Raw genomic sequence first — 17,869 nt, forward strand, 5'->3', positions numbered from 1 at the left:
AATAGACTTATACTAAAAAATTATTCATCATTTATATGAAATTCACATTTCATTGGACATCTTGGATTTCATCTGGCGATCCTAGCCCAGCTGGGTTCTGGGCACCAGCTGTTTCCTCTGCCTGGTATGACTTTCTCTTATGGGCACGCCTCCTGGCAAACTCCTCTCTACCCTTTGAAGTCCTGTACTTCTTACTGCTGCTGTGGCAACATTTATCACGCAGTCTGGTCATTAATGTCCTGTGTAATTCTAGTATCTATCTAACATCTAATATCGATCCCTCCTCTGAGCAGCCAACCTCACTTCTAGCTGCATGAGAAAAAGAAAAGTGAGGGTCATGACTCACTCTATTTCCTGACCCCATCCCCGCCCCCAATCGCCTCCAATTGCTGCTCTGTCTCGGGGTGAGCCAGCCTTTCTGCCCCTCCTGAGAGCCTGCCTGCTTCCTTCACCTCTTTCACTAGCTCCTGCAAAGTCTCACCCTCTCCTGGGGCTCCGCCTTCCCACCACAGGGACACAGAGCAAGTGCTTCCTGAGCTCCTGTCACAGGTTGGCTTTCCCAGGCAGCTGGCTCAGAGATATGCTAGGCCCCAGGAGGTCGTCAGGGCCTGCTCTGGGGCTCATCTGTGGACAGGAGGGGCGGGAAGCCAGACGGGGCAGAAGGAGAAGCTGAACTGCCATGCAGTCACAGTGCTGGCGTCCGCCCATCCTGCGTGGGGTCTGGGGAGGGCTTGGCCCTTCAGACTTGTCCTGAGTTGTGTCAAGGGGCTCAGCCCTGGGGTGATCCATCACTGATGTGGGACACCCTGGGGAAGGGGTATCACCTCGGATGCAGTGGTTTACTCCAGCAGAGGCCATCCCCAGAGAGCGCTGACAGCCGAGGGCCATTTTGCCGCAGCCTCTGACACCAGGGGGAGTGAGTCCTTCATTCTGGAAGCGGGGATCTGGGCTGCGTGTCCCAGCATCCACCCCCCCCCAAACATTACAAACTCCTGGGCGTGGCACTCAGGGACCCCCAGTCCCTAGCCCAGACTCCTTTTCCTACTGCCTCTCTCACAGCTGCTTGTTTGGAATTCCCGGAGCAGGCTGGGCAGGCGCCTTAACACAGCCATGCTTTTGCCTGGGTCATCCCCTCTTCACCTGGCTAACGTCTCTCTCTGCTCCTTTAAGACATGCTTGGAGGTCATCTCCTTAAACCATTTCCTAGAGCCACCCCTGCAGCCCACCAACCCAGGTGAGTCAGGCCCCCCAAAACCATCCAACTCCCCTCATTGTGAGCACTCTGGAAGCTCCTCACCTGTGGGCCCTGGGGTCCATGAACAGGGGGGCACCCTGGGCCCTAGTGGTGGTGTTGACTTCTCTTCCCCTGCATCTGGGAGCCGCTGGATGCTCTGTTTATCTGTGTTCCTGGCTCCAAGCACAGAGCCTGGCCCAGCCCCCGTGCCTGGACACACCGGAGAATTCACAGACGGCAGAGGGGGTGTGAGAGAAACCACAGAGCTAGAACCACAGCATCCAGGCTGACGACATCGGGCAGGGCTGTACACCTTGGAACGGGGCTGCCCTGGGAATCAGAGCCAGTGTCCCCTTCAGCATCACTGACTTTCCCCCATTCAGAGGCCGACTCCAGCTGCATCCTCAGGCAGTATTTACTTCACAAATGCCCCAGAGCTGGGGTGAGGTTTGCACATCTCTGCAGTTTATCCTCTGTGACCCTCACTGCCCCCCACACACTGCAGCAGAGCACCTCCTTGTGCTGTCCTCTTTTTCCATTCATGGCACCCCTGCCCTAGGTGTCTGTGGGCCTGGGTCTTCATCACATGACGCATCTGTTGATGTGGTTTTGAGTCTCGCTGCCATCATCAGGTGCGATGAAGTCAGAGAACTGTCCTTCTGTGTTAGCAACAAGGAGGCCATGGATGATCTCCCTGAGAAGCGTCAAGATGGCAGGCCTTAAGCCAGGCAGGGTTCCCACCTTAAGTGGCCATTTGCATGGGACAAAGTGCCAACAGCAGCTAATGTCCGTGTCACCGGGATAATGTGACATTGTCCAGTGTGATCTGGATCAGCACATTAGTTCAAACAATCTCATCTGAGCCCATGAAGCACACAGCACTGTTCTTTTCCAGTGACCAGAGAGCCTGGCCGACTTTACGTGTTTGCTCCTACCACATGTGACACTGGTCAATTCATCTTCCAGAGTATGGACCATAAGCAATTTGCCATCCTGTATGTCGCCTTGATGGAAGCTCCTGGCAAGTGGACATATGTGGATTTTGCATATACAGTGCAGATGATGCATTTGGTAAAGCACCTCAGATGTGTCCCTGGGGAGGGTGCCGCAGGCTCCGTTGCCCCTACAGATGGAAGCTGGCAAGGAAAAGACAAGTCCAGATTGAGATCCCTGGGCTGTGTACGAGAACAGATTGGAGGGGGCCAGAGCAGCCGTGGAGAGACAGGGAGGAGGGCCTCTGGTTCTGAGATGCCAGGCAGCCCCTCACCCAGGACTAGCACAAAGGACAGGAGGAGGGAGTCTGAGAAGCGCTGACATGGAGTACACTTCTGCCCCTCCCACCTCCTGGGCCAACTTGCAGTCACTTGCTGTTGTGCAGAGTTGGAGAACACTCCCTGGCATTTTTTTTCCCAGCTTCCTTCTAACATGGTAACCCAACTGGGTCTCTTCCACCTTCCCCCGCAAATATCTTCCTCTTGGCCAATATTCACATAATTGCTACCCTTTCCCAAAAATGGGGGCATGCATTTTGCCTCTATTACTTCACTGTATCTTCATACAAGGGTATCTTCATACCCTCGCAATAAGCCCTAGTCACATCCTGGCTGTGCAGACAGAGAAACTAGGGCTCAGAGGGATGTAGCAGAATGCCCTATGCCGCACAGCTGGCAAATGGCTCAGCCTAGATGTGAACCCAGGTCTGTCTGACCCCAAAGGTCATATTATCTCCCATGAACATCTGATGAGTCCAGGCAATCTGTATAATGGGATTGGTTTCCTTTTGAGAGTTTGGCATGACCCTTTCTTGTCTCGGAGTATTTGGGTCCTCTCACTCCTTTATTCATTCATCTGACCTTCCTGAGGCCCAGCGTTACGTGGGTAGTAAGGCTACAATGGTGGCTCAGACAAGGTTCGTGGGCTGGAGGAGCTCCCGGCCTGCTCAGGGAGGAGACAGATCCATAACCAGGTGCAACAATCCACAAGGTGAGAGACCCAGAGAGTGGGATGGGAGGATGCTGTGAGAGCTCTCTGCCTGGGAGAGTGGCTGAGGACCTCCCAGGGGCTTTCCATGGGCTGAAATGCCAGTGTTGGATAACAGAAGAGGGGGAGAATGAATACTCTAGGGAGACTAAACAGTTTGTGCAAAGGCATGAAGACGTGACGGAGGTTGGGGGGCTGGGGAGATTCAGTTGCACAGAGTTGGGGAATCTCAGCTGGCTGGGACCAGGGTATGAAGGATCCCAGGGGAGACTGAGGAGCAGGCTATTCATGTTCTCAAGTTTTACTGAGCACTTCACCATGAGTCACACTTTGTGCTGAGCACTTCGTAGACATGATGGTCATATTATTTAAATAAGGACACTGAAGTTCAGAGCAGGACTGCATTTTATGGGGATTTTCTATTTTATACTACCCTGCTTGCTCTGTATCTTTAAAAAAGGTTCTGAAATGTTAAACAAACACCTGGGACCTTGATCCAGGGCAAGAAATAAAACCTTACCAGTATCGATGAAGCCCCTTCCTGGCATCCTTCACCTGTCCCCACCAGAGGCAAACACTTCATTAAATGGTATTATTTATCATTCTTCTGAATTTCTTCAGACTTTTACCAAACATGTGCATTCCTTTATGCCTTCTGCTGATGGACGTGGAAGCTGCTTCAGATTTTTTTTAAAGATTTTATTTATTTATTCATGAGAGAGGCAGAGACATTGGCAGAGGGAGAGGCAGGCTCCTCATGGGGAGCCCAATGTGGGACTTGATCTGGGGACTCCAAGATCATGCCCTGAGCCAAAGGCACACGCTCAACCGCTGAGCCATCCAGGCATCCCTGCTTCAGATTCTTTACAAGGATAAATGCTGTGGCAATGAGTGAGCCCCAGGTTTATCCCAGAAGCCGAGTTCTCTGGGTCCCTGGGGTGTGTAATGCATTCTCAACATTTCTAGATACTGTCAGATTCTTCTCCGGAGTGGTGGCACCCATTTTGCCTTCCCCCAGCAGTGTATGAGAGCTCCTCATGTGCTACATCTTCATCAACACCCTGCCCTCCTCTTTGCTTTTTGCTAATCTCACAGGTGTGCGATAGCACCTCACTGGGGTTTTATTTCGTGTTTCCCTGACTAAGAGTGTGGCTGAATGTTTTTTCATGATTTCCCTTCCTCAAATTGCCTGTTCCTAACCAATTTTCTCTTGAAAATGGATTAGTAGGAGATCTTTGTATGTTTTGGATATTGGGTTCCAAGTATCTTCTTTTGATAGAACTTTTATTTTTTAAATTTAAAAAAATTTAAAAGTTTTTTAAAAACTTTCTTCATTTGAGAGAGAGAGAGAGAGAGCACGAGCAAGAGCACAAGCAAGGGAGAGTGGCAGGCAGAGGGAGAGGGAGAGACAGGCTCCCAGCTGAGCAGGGAGAGTGATTTGGGACTTGATCCTAGGACTCTGGGATCATGACCTGAGCTGAAGGCAGATGCTTAACTGACTGAGCCACCCAAGCATCTGACAGACAGGAATTTTATACTTTTTAAAAAAGATTATATTTATTCATGAGAGACACAGAGAGAGAGAGACACAGGCAGAGAGAGAAGCAGGCTCCCTGCAGTGTTGAGGAAGGCCCCCAATTAGGGACTCTATCCCAGGACCCTGGGATCATGATCAGAGCCAAAGGCAGATGTTCAACCACTGAGCCACCCAGGCGTCCCAATCTTATACTTTTTAAAAGAAGATTTTATTTATTCATTTACTTAGAGTGCATAAGTAGGGGGGAAGAGCAAAGGGAGAAGGAGAGAATTCCAAGCAGACTCAGCGCTGAGTGTGAGCCCATTATGGGGCTTGATCTCAGGACTCTGAGATCAAACCCAAGTGCCCTGAGTTTTATACGTTAATTAAGTGTATCAATCTTTTCCTTAATGGTTTGTGCTTTGGGGGTGTTTAAGAAATCTTTCCCTATTACACAAGTTCTTTGTGTTTTCTTTAACCCTACTAGAAGCAAATTTTTTTTAATTTAAATATTTATTTATTTATTTATTTATGATAGACATAGACATAGAGAGAGAGAGAGAGAGGCAGAGACACAGGAGGAGGGAGAAGCAGGCTCCATGCCAGGAGCCCGACGTTGGACTTGATCCCAGGACTTCAGGATCGCTAAACCGCTGAGCCACCCAGGGATCCCCTAGAATCCATTTTTTAAATGCAAGGTGTGAGGTAGGGATTCCATCTCATTTTTCCCCCAACGTGGACATCCAATAACTCTTAAAAAAAGCACTGTTTATAGAAAAGTCCACCCTTTTGGGGAGACAGAACATGGAAGACTCCTAACTCTGGGAAACGAACTAGGGGTGGTGGAAGGGAAGGTGGGTGAGGGGTGGGGGTGACTGGGTGGTGCGCACTGAGGTGGGCACTTGACGGGATGAGCACTGGGTGTTATATTGTATGTTGGCAAATTGAACACCAATAAGAAATAAATTTATTATTAAAATAAAAGAAAAAAAAAGAAAGAAAAGTCCACCCTTGGGACGCCTGAGTGGCTCAGTGGTTGAGCATCTGCCTTCGGCTCAGGGCATGATCCAGGACCATGGGATCAAGTCCCACATTGGGCTTTCTGCATGGAGCCTGCTTCTCCTCCATCTGCCTAGGACTCTGCCTCTCTCTGTCTTATGAATAAATAAATAAAATCTTAAAAAAAAAATAAAGAAAAGAAAAGTCCACCCTTTTCCCAGTGACTTGCAGCACCACTTTTGCTACTTATCAAGTTTCCAGACATGTGTGGTCTATTTTTGCAGCCTCTGTTCTAGTCTACTGACCTATTCGTCTATCCTTGGGCTAGTATCATACAGTGTAGCTGGATCTCTTTAGGCCCTTAGCACCTCTTTCCTTGAATTAGAGGAGCTAGTGGTTTCCTGAGCATCTTCTTCATCTTTGCATTCCTTCATCACTCATGACACGAACATGCCCATCAGGCTTTTTTTTTTGTGAAGGCTTTCTCACATGCTATCTCTTGGGCTTCTCAGATTCCCTTCTGCAGAAAGGAAACTGAGGCAAGGGGTGAGAAGGCTTGCCAAGGTCACAGAGTCAGAAGGTGCTGGGTTAGGGGTTCTGCAAGATTTTGAAGCCACCCTGTCCATCCGTCCCACATTACCCAGGCTCCGAAGACCTCTACTTGACCCTCTGGCTCATCCGATACAGGATTCTCACTCTTCTTTCTTTCAACGAGTAGCTTCTGAATCATGGGAGGGTGCCAGCTTCTGTCGGTGCTGGGCCCAGATCCCATTTCTGGAGGCCTCTTCTCAGGGCTGGAGACCAGTAGGAAGGGTGGGCATTTTCTGGGAAGCTGGCTGAAGCCTCGGGTCAGCCAGAGGGGAGCAGGTGGAGTTTCAGCGGCAGTTTAAAGAGCCCCATGCTGGGCGTGCACTTGGGGCCCAGGGCTGCCTTCAGAAAGGACGCGGCTTCCCAGGGATTGGAGGCGTCCTCCCGCCCTCCCGCCTTGAAAGGCAGGAATGCAAAGGATCGGCTTTCAGCAGAGCTGTGGCTGCCTTTCCGGGGAGCTCCGGGTGCAGGCCCTTCCCGAGAGGCCAAATTAACTGGTTCTGTCTGTCCAACTGGGAGAACCGCTCTAGCTAAAAATAGCGCCCTGCCCGGCGTTGGGCGCCCGGAGCCCGGGCCGCGGCAGTCCCAGGAGCTCGGGGAGCCCGGACACCCCACCCCGGGGCCTGGCCGAGTCCCGGAGGCCGCCGGCGCCGCGCTGTCCCCACAGGTGGCGCGGAGGCTGGAAGGCCGGGGGGCCGGGGCGCGGGCGAGGCCGTCGGGGATGGGAGCCGGAGGGGCGGCCTCCCGCGCGCTCGCCTGGGTCTCGCTGCCCCTGCTGGGGCCTCCGGCCGGCGCGCTCTGCAAGGACACGCTTTGCTGCCGAGGTAAGGCGGGGCGGGCGGCACTGACCCGGGCCTCGTCCTCGTTCCCCACCCCAGGGCCGCCGCAGGGCTGGGGCGGGGGGGGGGGGGGTGCAGGTGAGGAGCGAGGGGGAACCCGGGCGTCGGGCTCAGGGAGTGGAGCCAGGCACGCTCCGCAGTCACCTTTAGTTTGGAAAAGTCGCAGTCTCCCCATCACGACCGAGAAGCGTTCGCCTCCCTTTGGCCTCTCAGTCTTCCTTTCTGGGAAATGGGACAATAAAACCGTCGAGCCTTAATATCTGTGGTGACCTCAGCAGACGGCCTGCAAGCGTTCTGGCGCAGTTTGCCCCAAACCGGACGGGGCTCTGGAGGGTTTACGTTGGTGGGAGGCTGGAGGTGCCTCCCTGTGACCCGCCCTCACCCTGCCGGCCTGTCGCAGAGCTCTGCCCCTAGCATCCGCCCGCGTCCCGTCCAGGGATCAGAGGTCCAGGCAAGCTCACCGCCAAGTTGAAGGGGCCGGAGGATGCCCGAAAATGCTTGTCCGAGAGGAAGGTGTAGAGGAGGAGAGGCCGTGCCAAGCAGAGGGGCAGTCGCCTCCTCCCGCTCATACCCCATGGCCCCCAGGGTAAAGTCGGGCTCTGGTCTTTGACACCCCAGGGGCTGGGGCAGGAGCTCAGAGGCCCCGCGCAGCCTGGCGGAGTCAGCGGAGACAGCGGCGCGCTCGCCCCGGCTGGGCCCGGGAAGGGGAAGGAGGCATGTGGCGGGGCCTAGACCCCGGGCCCCACCTGGGACCCCGGGCATGTGCCGAGAGCAGAGGGCGTCGCCCCACGCAGTCCTGCAGTCCGCTGGGCCGATTGGCCAAACAGGTGCGCCCCTGCCCCGCCCCGCCCCGCCCCTCCCCGCCCCTCCCCGCCCCTCCCCGCCTCCGCTCAGTCCCGGGCCGCGGGCGGAGCTGCGCGTGGCGGGGCCGGCGATTGGCCGGGCTGGGCCGGCGGTGGTCAGAGGAGCCCCGCAGCCTGGGCACCGCCGCCCCGGGGAGGCCCGCTCCGCCTGGCTGGCGCTGCGGAAACTTTGCTGCGGCCCCGGCACCTCGTGACCCTGGGTCGGTGCAGCTCGGGCCCCCCTGCCCTTGCGATGGCAGTGCCCGGTGGCCCGGCTGGAGCTTAGAGGTAAGAGCCTGGGCCCCCGCGCCGGTAGGAGGGGGTCCCCGGGCTTGCGGGGCTCCCAGAGGGACCTAGGTTGGAAGGAGTCCGAGGGCCTGCTCAGAGGTGTCAGGGTACCGGTCGGAGGAGTTTGCTTTACTTACCTCTTCTACCCCACAGCCCCCCTGCGCTTCAAAAAGATCTTTACGAGGTGCATTCGTTTAAACCGCCCACCGCGCCCTGCCTAGATCGGTGGGTCCTTGGGAGGAAGGCACCCTAGCTGGGGCTTGCAGCCCACAGGGATTAGGGTGCGGGTGGTCTCCAGCTTCCCAACCCCACGCTTCCAGGGGTCTTCCCAGCGTTAGGGCCCTCTTCCACTCACCCTGGGGTCGATAGTTGAACAGCCACTCCTCTCAATCCAGAGCCAGGCACCCTGGGGCACCCAAGTTTGAAATGTTGTTTTGTTCAACTGGTAACCACTCCTCAGTGTTGAGGGGGCGGGGTCACCGAAGAGAGGTCTGGTTTTGGTTTTCTGGGCTGCCCTCACCGGTCAGCTAAGCAGGGTAGGAGTAGAGACGGAAGCCATCTAGGTTCCAGTTCCCAGCCTGGTGGGAATGATTGCGTTTTCTGGTTTCCAAATGCTGCGTTCTTTTAAGCGGTCTGACTTGAGTCATAGGGAAACTGAGCCCCCATTCTATTCTGCTATTTAGGGGAGAAATTAATTTTAATTTTAATTTAATTTTAATTGAGAGTACATGAGTAGGTAGCTTGTCACCTATGAGGATCATCATCTTTAACATTTTTTTCCCCAGTGTCAAAGCCAAACATCTTTCTGTGTTTTCTTGACCTAAGACAGTACAGCCAAGAATGAAAACCAAAGCAAACACCAGCTCTGAGGCCCAGAGAACTTGGGTGTAAACCCCAGCTCTGCCACTCACTAGCTTTGGGTTCTTGGGAAGTGTGTTTAACCTCTCTGAGCTCAAAGTCTTACGCCAGGAGGATGTAGTGAGGCTTTTGAAGGTAATGCGCCCAAAGCACCTGGCTCATAGGACAACAGTCTTGGGCTCCAGGCTGTATCCTAGAGCTTGGGCCCTCTTGCAGCCTGAGTGACCCAGCCCCACCTCGTGCCTCAGTTTCCCCTTCACTCAAAGGTTGATATGAACCAGCCCCTCTTAACTAGCCCTTTCGAGGAAAGTGCACAGATGCACATATCCTTCAAGGCATACAATTTCAGTGTGTTTGTAGGCCTCAGATTTAAGACAGCCCCATCCATTCCCTTCCTTACCATGAAATGCTCAGAAGACACAAGCCTTTCTGTCTACCACTGGCCTCCCCCCATCCCTTTTGGATTTGTGGAGGTGAAGGTTGTACATATCAGGACAGTACAAATGACAAATTAACCAGCATTATAACCAGGGAGAGACACTGACCTGGATAACCTAACTCAATATCACCTTCAAAAGTGCTATGCCACCCCTTCTCTTCTTCCTTCCCTGATGTGGCATCTCCAACATCAAATCTTTTTAGCTGGGATCCTCTAGCAACAGCTAACTGGGCACCTGGCTTCATGATTGGGCAACTCCGGTCTGATACGAAAACTCTTTCTGTTTGGGGTGGAAATCTGAGTTCCTGTTACTTCTACCCACTGGTTCTGGTACAACCCTTCAGGCAGGCATCTCTTACTGGCTCAGTTATGCACTGTGGTCCCCTGGTACCTGGTGTTCTGTTCCTCCCCTTAGGCATTCAACATACTGAACTGAGTTTGGCAACGGTGGTAGCACCATTTTTTTGAGTGTTTATGAAGTGCTAGGTCCTGTGCTGAGAGCTTTATACATAGTAGTTCCTTGCATCCTTGAGACATTAGGACCTCAAGGCTGATTCTTTTTTGACCCTCATTTAGGGTTAGAGAGGTCGCGAGATTTACCCAAGGTCGTACAGCCCATAAGGACCTGAGCTGCATCTCAAACCTGGCATCTGCCTTTAAAGCCTGTGCTTCTAATTGTCATTTTTGTCCTGTGCTGTCATTTTGTCCTGTCCTGTCGTGTGTGCCCATGAGCATGTGCACATGTGTGTTCACCTGGGCTTGTGGTGTGTGGGCTGGCAGTGCCTTCTCACAGCCACCTGGGGCACCTATTAAAATGCAGATTTTTCACCTCCACTCCAGACCTAGGAATCTGCACTTTTAAGAACTCCCCAGGCCATCCTCACACACATCACAGCCTGGGGACTGTGCCTTCAGAAGAGAGTGTGGCATATGGATTCCAAGTGATCTAGGTTTAAGCCTTGGCTCCACTCTCTGCAGGTGGTCAGTTTTCCTTTCTGGTGCTTTCTCCCAGATGTAAAGTGGACAGGATGCTATACCCACTGGTGGGGTCCATGGAAGTCTCCTGGGTGGATGTTAGGCAGGATAGGGAGGCCCTTGGCAGACTAAGGCCTCTCTTGCCACAAGTGGATGAGCATGGCAGCCGGCCTATGGCTCCCAGGAGGCCCTGCTCCCCCTCATCTCCCTCCCCTAAAGGCCTGTGACCTCTGCTTTCTAGAAGGATTAGTGCATCTTGGATGAGTATGTTGTGCTCAGATTTCTCAGCTGGGGTGGAATGGGCAGGACCACACTCCCCGACCCCTTCCTCCTGCATGGCCCCATGATGACCTCTGTCAGGAGGTGCTGGGGAACCTCTGGCAGGGGGAGAGGGGCGGGTCTGCCACATGTGTAAATGTTGTAAATCCAGCAGCAATCCACCCCTTCCCCTGGAGGGCTGCTCCACTGGCCCCTGGGCAGCTCTGGGGGAGCTGTCTGATTTAGGGCTGGCTGGGCTGCACTGGCTTCTGGGAAGGGTGAAGGTGAAGCAGTCATCTGCACAGACCTCAGCAGTATCCTGGTCCTGACCCCCTACTCTGCTGCACACACCCTTGATTCTGTTTGATCCTGCTGCACGCACAGAGTTATTAAACACCCATTTTATGGAAAAGGTCGCTGGAGTCTGGGAAGCTGCAACAACATGTCCAAAGCTCTAATGTCTGTGTGCGTGGGGAACGTGGTAGAGTCAGAACTTGAACTCAGACCCCTTGACAACGAGCACAGGCCTCTTTTGCACTGTATCCCACCTGGTCCCGGCTTCAGTGCCGGAGCCCTCCTGGCAGCTTGAAGATCTGGGTTCCGGCTGGGCTGCCAGTGGTCTGTGTGATCCTGGGCAGGGCTAGTCATCTCTCAAAATTTTAGTTTCCTCGTCTGTAAATGTGGGAGCTGTTCAATTAGCTTGCTGAGGTTCCTTCCAAAGTTAACATTCACAAGTTATGCTTCTTTTTCTGCCGTTCTGGGGAGGAGGGTTCCCTGATGGGCTTAGGGCACAGGTGAGTTGTTGGGTTGGGTTGGAGGGCAACACTGGCTTGTTGTGAGACCACTCAGCAAGGGTTTGTGGGCTCAGTGTCCAGGGGGCTCAGGGAGCTGAGGGCAGAAGGTGCAGGCAGCAGGAAGGAGCCACAGGCAGGGTCAGGGTGCTCATCTCTGGAATTAAAAGGTAATCTGCCCTCTGAATACTGCAGGAGGGTGATGATGGCTGGGCTTCTGAGAGGGAGACGAGGGGACAGTGGGGCTCTGAGACCAGCCCAGCTCCATCCTCGCTAAGCCCTTCACAGCCTTGGCCCAGAGGCCAGGAGGGTGTGTGGCAGTCTTTTGCCTCCCTTGAGTCACCACATGTCTCTCCCCTGGGCAACCCCAGCATTCCTTGAGGCCGGCCTTTCCCTGCTGGGGTCTGTGCCAGCGTGGCGATAGGCTCTCCCTGGACCAGAGCAGCCGGGTCAGTTGCCGGTTCTCCACGCCCAGGATGAGCCCCTGGCAGTCCGGCTTCCTAAAGTGGAGTCTCTTTAGCCAGAGCCTCCACCAGCATCCTGTGCTCAATGTACCTGCCTCCCTCCCTTCCCTTACCCACCTGCAGGATCAAACCCACGCTGCATGCCTGCGACAGCTCTCCTCCCTGCCTGCTCTCCCTTTGCTCTTCAGGCCACCCATTTCCTGGTCTCTCCTGTGACTCCTAAATATCCATCTTGTGCAGCCACTGCTTCATTGCACACATTCTTCTACCCCTCTGGGTCTTGCACAAATGTCACCTCCAATCGGTCTCATCACTCCACTGAGGGTAAGCTGTGCCCCCATGCACTCCTGGCTTGTAGCTCCTATCAACCGCCTCAGTTTTGTACTTTGTCATCCGCTTGCCTGTCTTCCAAGACCGACTCTGAGCGTCTTGGGCCTTACTCATCCAGTGCCCACAGAACAACTGGGGTCCCGCAAGGGCCTTCCTGGGTCTAGTGAATGCTCATGGACTGGCTTGTCACCAAACTTGGTTTCTCTGTCCCTGTCCCTGTCCAGAGCATTTTGCCGGCCCCCTGCTTGCCAGCTCAGAGAGTCTGGGTCCTCTCAGTGTGCGCTGCACCTGGCTGCCTGCCGCTGAGGGACAGACAGAGAGAGGGCATTTGGTTTGTAGAGAGACTTCCCTGCCTCCTCTGGATTGTTCTTGATCTGCTTTTTTAACAAGTCTCTACTGCATTGTGGCATCAAAGAGAGAAGCCTGGAGGAAGGTCTGGAAAGGGCACATTATTCCCACCCCACCACCCCCAGCCTGCAGGTCTTGAAGGAGCATTGTCAAGATTTCCCTGATTGCTTAGAATTCTCCAGAGAGTGTGTAAAATACTTACCGAGGATCTGTAGGGTCACTGGTACGGTACTGGGGGCTCACAGACGTGGCCCCAGAGGCACCAAGGGGTCACATGACTTTTCTAGGGTTGTATGGTTATTTGCGGTTAGAACTTTCAGGGAAACTGTCCCTGAGGTCACCAAGGGTTGCCCAGCCAGGAGAAAGTAAAGGCTCCCCATTGGGAATGAGGCTTTTTTTCTTTGAAACTTGTGTGTTGGGGTCATTTTCTCTCTCTGCTGGTATCATTTGATGATGGCGAGCTTAGGCAGCGGCAAGTGGTCGAGGTGGGACCGGGGAGAATGAGCAACGTCCTCATGAACATGATCAATACCCACACAGACGGACCAGTGATTGGATAGGAGTTCTCTGTCCCAAAATAGGAAGCTTCCATCCTCCTGTAAGTCGCAGTGGCAGATAAGCTTTTAAAGACCCGTCTTGGAGGGAGGTCCGAGGGATGCCAGGGGTGCCTTTGGGAGGGGAGAGGAGCTAGATTGGTAATGGTCTGGTTTTAGGTTTGGAGGCTGCCAAGCACCTTGCTCGTTGGATGCTGGCAGGGGCTTTGAAGTCCTGTGGCCTCCCACAGTGCCTTTCTTACCAAGCAGCCTACTCGTGTCTACTTTATTGGTTTCCCAGCCTCCAGCCCTGCTTCTGCCCCTAGACTGAGCCTCCCAGCACAGGTGCCTCAAGGCTGACCTTCTGGGTGATGCTAGCACCAGTTCCAGCCCCTCAGAGGCACAGGAGGGAATGGGTGTGTGTGTGGATAAGTAAATGAATGAATAACCCCCCTCCGCATTGTTGGTGACCCTGTCAGTGGCTGGAGAATATGTGACAAGCGCGTCCACCAGGAAATGGCTGTGTGACACGGGCAGTGAGGATCCTGCCAGACAGAATGGAAGCCGGCCCCAGCTGGAGCAGGGCGCTGCCGGCCTTTCCCAGCAGAGGGAAAGCCATCAGGACTGGCTTTGCTTCCTGGAGGAGGCGATTCCCCGAAGACTCTGCCTGCCCCCCTGATAGGGATCTGCAGGGTGTGTGAGGGATTTGTTTTTCAGCCAGGATATGGGGAGTTAAAAATAGACATCCTAATCCCTGGAGTTCGTGTCACACTTAAGGCTGTACGGAGCCCTTTGCCTCCACAATCTTCCTGGCAGAGCCCAGCAGCCATGGACACGGGCAGAGGTCACACCGTGACCTTGTCAGTGGGCACGTGGTGGCAGGGTCCCAGTTCTGTGCTTGAGCCTGTACCCGAAATTTGGTGTTGGAACTTTGGACTGTTCTATGTTCTTTAGTCTCCTGAGGAGCCTGATTGAAGTCTAAGAGTCAACAGACCACAAGAGGTGTGGTCCTACCTGGTCAAAGCAACAGGGACAAATGATGATGATGATTTAATTTAAATGCAATTAATTGGGGCACCTGGGCAGTCAGCCGTTGAGCGTCTGTCTTTTGCTCAGGGCATGATCCCAGATTCCCAGAATCGAGTCCCACGTCGGGCTTCCTACATAGAGCCTGCCTCTCCCTCTGCCTGTGTCTCTGCCTCTCTCTCTGTGTCTCTCATGAATAAATAAATAAAATCTTAAAAAAAAATAAATTCAATTAATTAACCTATACTGTATTATTAGTTTCAGGGGTAGAGTTTAGGGATTCATCAGTTGCATAGACCACACAGGGCTCACTCCATCCCTTGCCTTCCCTAGTGCCCATCACCCAGTAATCCTTTCCTCCCACCCCCCTGCCCTCCAGCGACCCTTAGTTTGTTTCCCAGAGTTAAGAGTCTCTTATGGTTTACTGAGGGGCAGATTATTAGGCGAAACAGCAAGGGCAGCAGGAAGACTGAGGGCAGATCAAGACCCCACAGGGCAAAGGCTCATGATGGAGATATGGAACTGGAGGGTAGATGAGGCTGGAGCAGGGGTGTAGGGGAAAGAGACACAGTGATAGGAGTGAAAAAGTCTCCTTGGGATACCAAATAGAACGCCTTGAATGCCGTAATGAGTCTGGACAGGCAGCCGCAGGCAAAGTGGAGCCTTTGAGGCTTCCAGAACTCAGCAGTCACCTGCTTCATCAACAGCACAGTGCAATGCCGTGCCCTCCTGGCTTTGCTGCGGGTGGCACATTATGGTGTGTGGCAGAGCGGATTTCACAGAAGCCCTGGGAAGGCACCGTGTCCATCCCCACCTCTCCTGGAACCTTGCGCCCTGGAAGAGGGAGGATCTCATTTCTTGCTGCCTCTGGGTTCTGGGAGGGGCCAGCTCCAGAGCAAAGTCTGTATCTGGGTTTTTTGGCTTTTTTCCTAGTTTTAATCTAGGTTCTCCTGATTGTCTTCACCATGGTGGTAGGAATTAAGTGAGAAGGAGGAGGCAGTGGCTGACGTTCTGGGGGAAAGCTCTCCTCCTCTCCTGGCCTCCTCTCCTGGCCTCCTCTCACTGGGATCTTTTACAGGTTGCTCTGGTGCTCCTGGCACTGTGCTTCTCGGCCCGGACAAACCTGCAGACCACGAGTATTGGTTTTCTCTTCCTCCCCACCCCAACCCTCCGTTAGGATTCCCCCTTGCCGTACTCCACCACCCTCTCCCCCAATCAGGCCCTGTTTCTCCTGGTGGCCTGTACCATCCACTCCAGCAGCACTGGCTTCTCCTTTCACATATTGTCCTGCCCACTGTCCTCTAACCTGTCCCTTTATTGGCTCTTTACTCCTTCCCCAGCTAGGCCGGCAGCCCTTGGTGGGCAAGAAAGGAGTGAAACCAGAGCTGAGCTGGACAGACCACTGGAAACCTATAATCCACTCATTTTAGGGTTGGGCAGACAGAGGCCTGGGTTTACTTATTAAAACCTCATGGGCGGGGATCCCTGGGTGGCTCAGCGGTTTAGCACCTGCCTTTGGTCCAGGGCGCGATCCTGGAGTCCCAGGATCGAGTCCCACGTCGGGCTCCCGGCATGGAGCCTGCTTCTCCCTCCTCCTGTGTCTCTGCCAATCTCTCTCTCTCTATGTCTATCAAAAATAAATAAATCTTAAAAAAAAAAAAAACCTCATGGACAGGGACGCCTGGGTGGCTCAGTGATGGAGCATCTGCCTTTGGCTCAGTGTGTGATCCTGGGGTCCTGGGATTGAGTCCCACATCAGGCTCCACAGGGAGCCTGCTTCTCCCTCTGCCTGTGTCTCTACCTCTCTTTCTGTGTCTCTCATGAATAAATAAATAAAATCTTAAAAATAAAACAAAACCCCATGGGCAGTTCATGGTAAAGCTGTGAGTGCAACCCAGACCTCCTGCCTGTCCCATCCTGGTCTTTGGCTGTAATACCACCCAACTTTTCAAAGCCACTCTGGTTCTCAGCTCCAGGAGCAGGGATTCCCAGCTCTGTGCAAATCCCAGTTTCGCAGCCTTGGCTCCTTCTGGGGTTGGAGCCAGCAGTGCCAAGCCCAAGGGTTCCCAGAGAGGGCTCTTGGCGTCGGTGTTGGCTTAGTCACAAGGATGAGATCACTGCTCACCTCTGGATGGAGGATGATGCTAAGGTTTGGGAACTTTTACTCTGAGCTACTTGTCGATTTTGTATGAGTGTGTGTGTGTGTGTGTGTGTGTGTGTGTAGAAAAACAAACCTGTTGGTTGGGACTCTGTGCTGAGCCCATGAATTGCAGACATGGAGAGGCCACTGGGCCATGGGAAACCCTGGGCTGGGCCATCTCACATTCCTGTGTGGCTCTGTGTCGGGAAAGAGCTTGAACCAGGAGCGAGAACCTGGTGTTAGTGTTTGCTCTGCCTCACACTGGCCCTGTGCAAGGTGCAGGACCTGTTTGAGGTGTAATAATAATTCCTGGCAGCCCACACTTTCTGAGTACTACTCTGGGCCAGGCACTGCGCTCAGGACTTTCCAGTATTAGTGAATCTGGTTCTCACAGCAGTCCCATGAGGTCCTGCTATCATTTCTGTTTTGCAGATGAGGAAACTGAGGCCCAGAGTGGGGGAAGTGACTTGCTTAAGGTCACCTAGCAGGGAAGGGTCAGACCTAGAGTTTGAATGAAAGTCTTCTCCACCCGCAGCTTGAGGCGTCAGGCGCCTTGCCTCTCTGCCCTCTAGCTCCAGTGAAAGAAATTAGATGTGATTAAGATGGTGAGGAGCAAAAAAGGGGTGAATGAGGAGGACTCTTTTAGTTTGGCGTCATCCCCCATGTTCTCCCTCTAACACTGGCCTTGAGCAACCAGAGAGAGCAGAGGTGAGCAGGTACGGCTGTATCCAGGCTCTATGAAGGAAGGGTGCACGAGCCATGCTCTCATAGACAGCCTGTCCTGGGCCTGTTTCTTTCCATTCCCTATAGCTCTTGGGTTTTTTTGAGGTTGCTATTAATTCCATTCTCCTGGGATCCCTGAGTGGCCCAGCGGTTTAGTGCCTGCCTTTGGCCCAGGGCGTGATCCTGGAGTCCCGGGATCGAATCCCACATCGGACTCCTTGCATGAAGCCTGCTTCTCCCTCTGACTGTGTCTCTGCTTCTCTCCCTCTCTTTGTGTTTCTCATGAATAAATAAATAAAATCTTAAAAAAAAAAATTCCATTCTCTCTGTCCCCAGAAAGTGCCTTTAAGGCAGGGCAGTGGCTACGGCCATTTCCCTTTGAGTGGAATGAGCAACAAGGTGTTGATTGATTCAGATTTGGAACAGGGTTGTTGGCTACTGAGTCCTGGGCTTGGGATGGGAGGTGGGGGTAGAGTCAAGCAGCTTGTTCCCACCCCAGAAAGGCCTGGTCTTGCAGAGAGGCGAAGGGTGAGAAGGGAGCTGGGGCCCATGAAACTGGAGTCCTGGCTGGCTCGCCTCCCAGCTGTGTAACTACTCACTTCTCAGATCCTCAGTATTTCCATCTGTAAATTGGGAATAACAATACCTGTCTCTTAGGGTTGTCATTAGGTTAAAATTAGGCATGGAGCTGAGAGCCC

At 53.4% G+C, this 17,869-nt stretch overlaps 1 protein-coding gene across 2 annotated transcripts in view; it reads left to right on the forward strand.

The window, feature by feature from the left end:
- The window catches only part of DAB2IP (DAB2 interacting protein), a 189,727-nt gene that overhangs the window by 14,298 nt on the left and 157,560 nt on the right, over positions 1–17,869 (forward strand). Inside the window, exon 1 of one of the 2 annotated variants that reach the window (XM_077850521.1) lies at positions 8,145–8,286. The exons of the other annotated variant lie outside the window; for it this stretch is intronic. The gene's annotated coding sequence lies outside the window, so the exon portion shown is untranslated. Of the gene's footprint in view, positions 1–8,144; positions 8,287–17,869 lie in introns of those variants that run through there. 2 annotated transcript variants of the gene reach the window in all.

The sequence above is a fragment of the Canis aureus genome, chromosome 16 (assembly GCF_053574225.1).
Source record: "Canis aureus isolate CA01 chromosome 16, VMU_Caureus_v.1.0, whole genome shotgun sequence".
Taxonomy (NCBI): domain Eukaryota; kingdom Metazoa; phylum Chordata; class Mammalia; order Carnivora; family Canidae; genus Canis; species Canis aureus.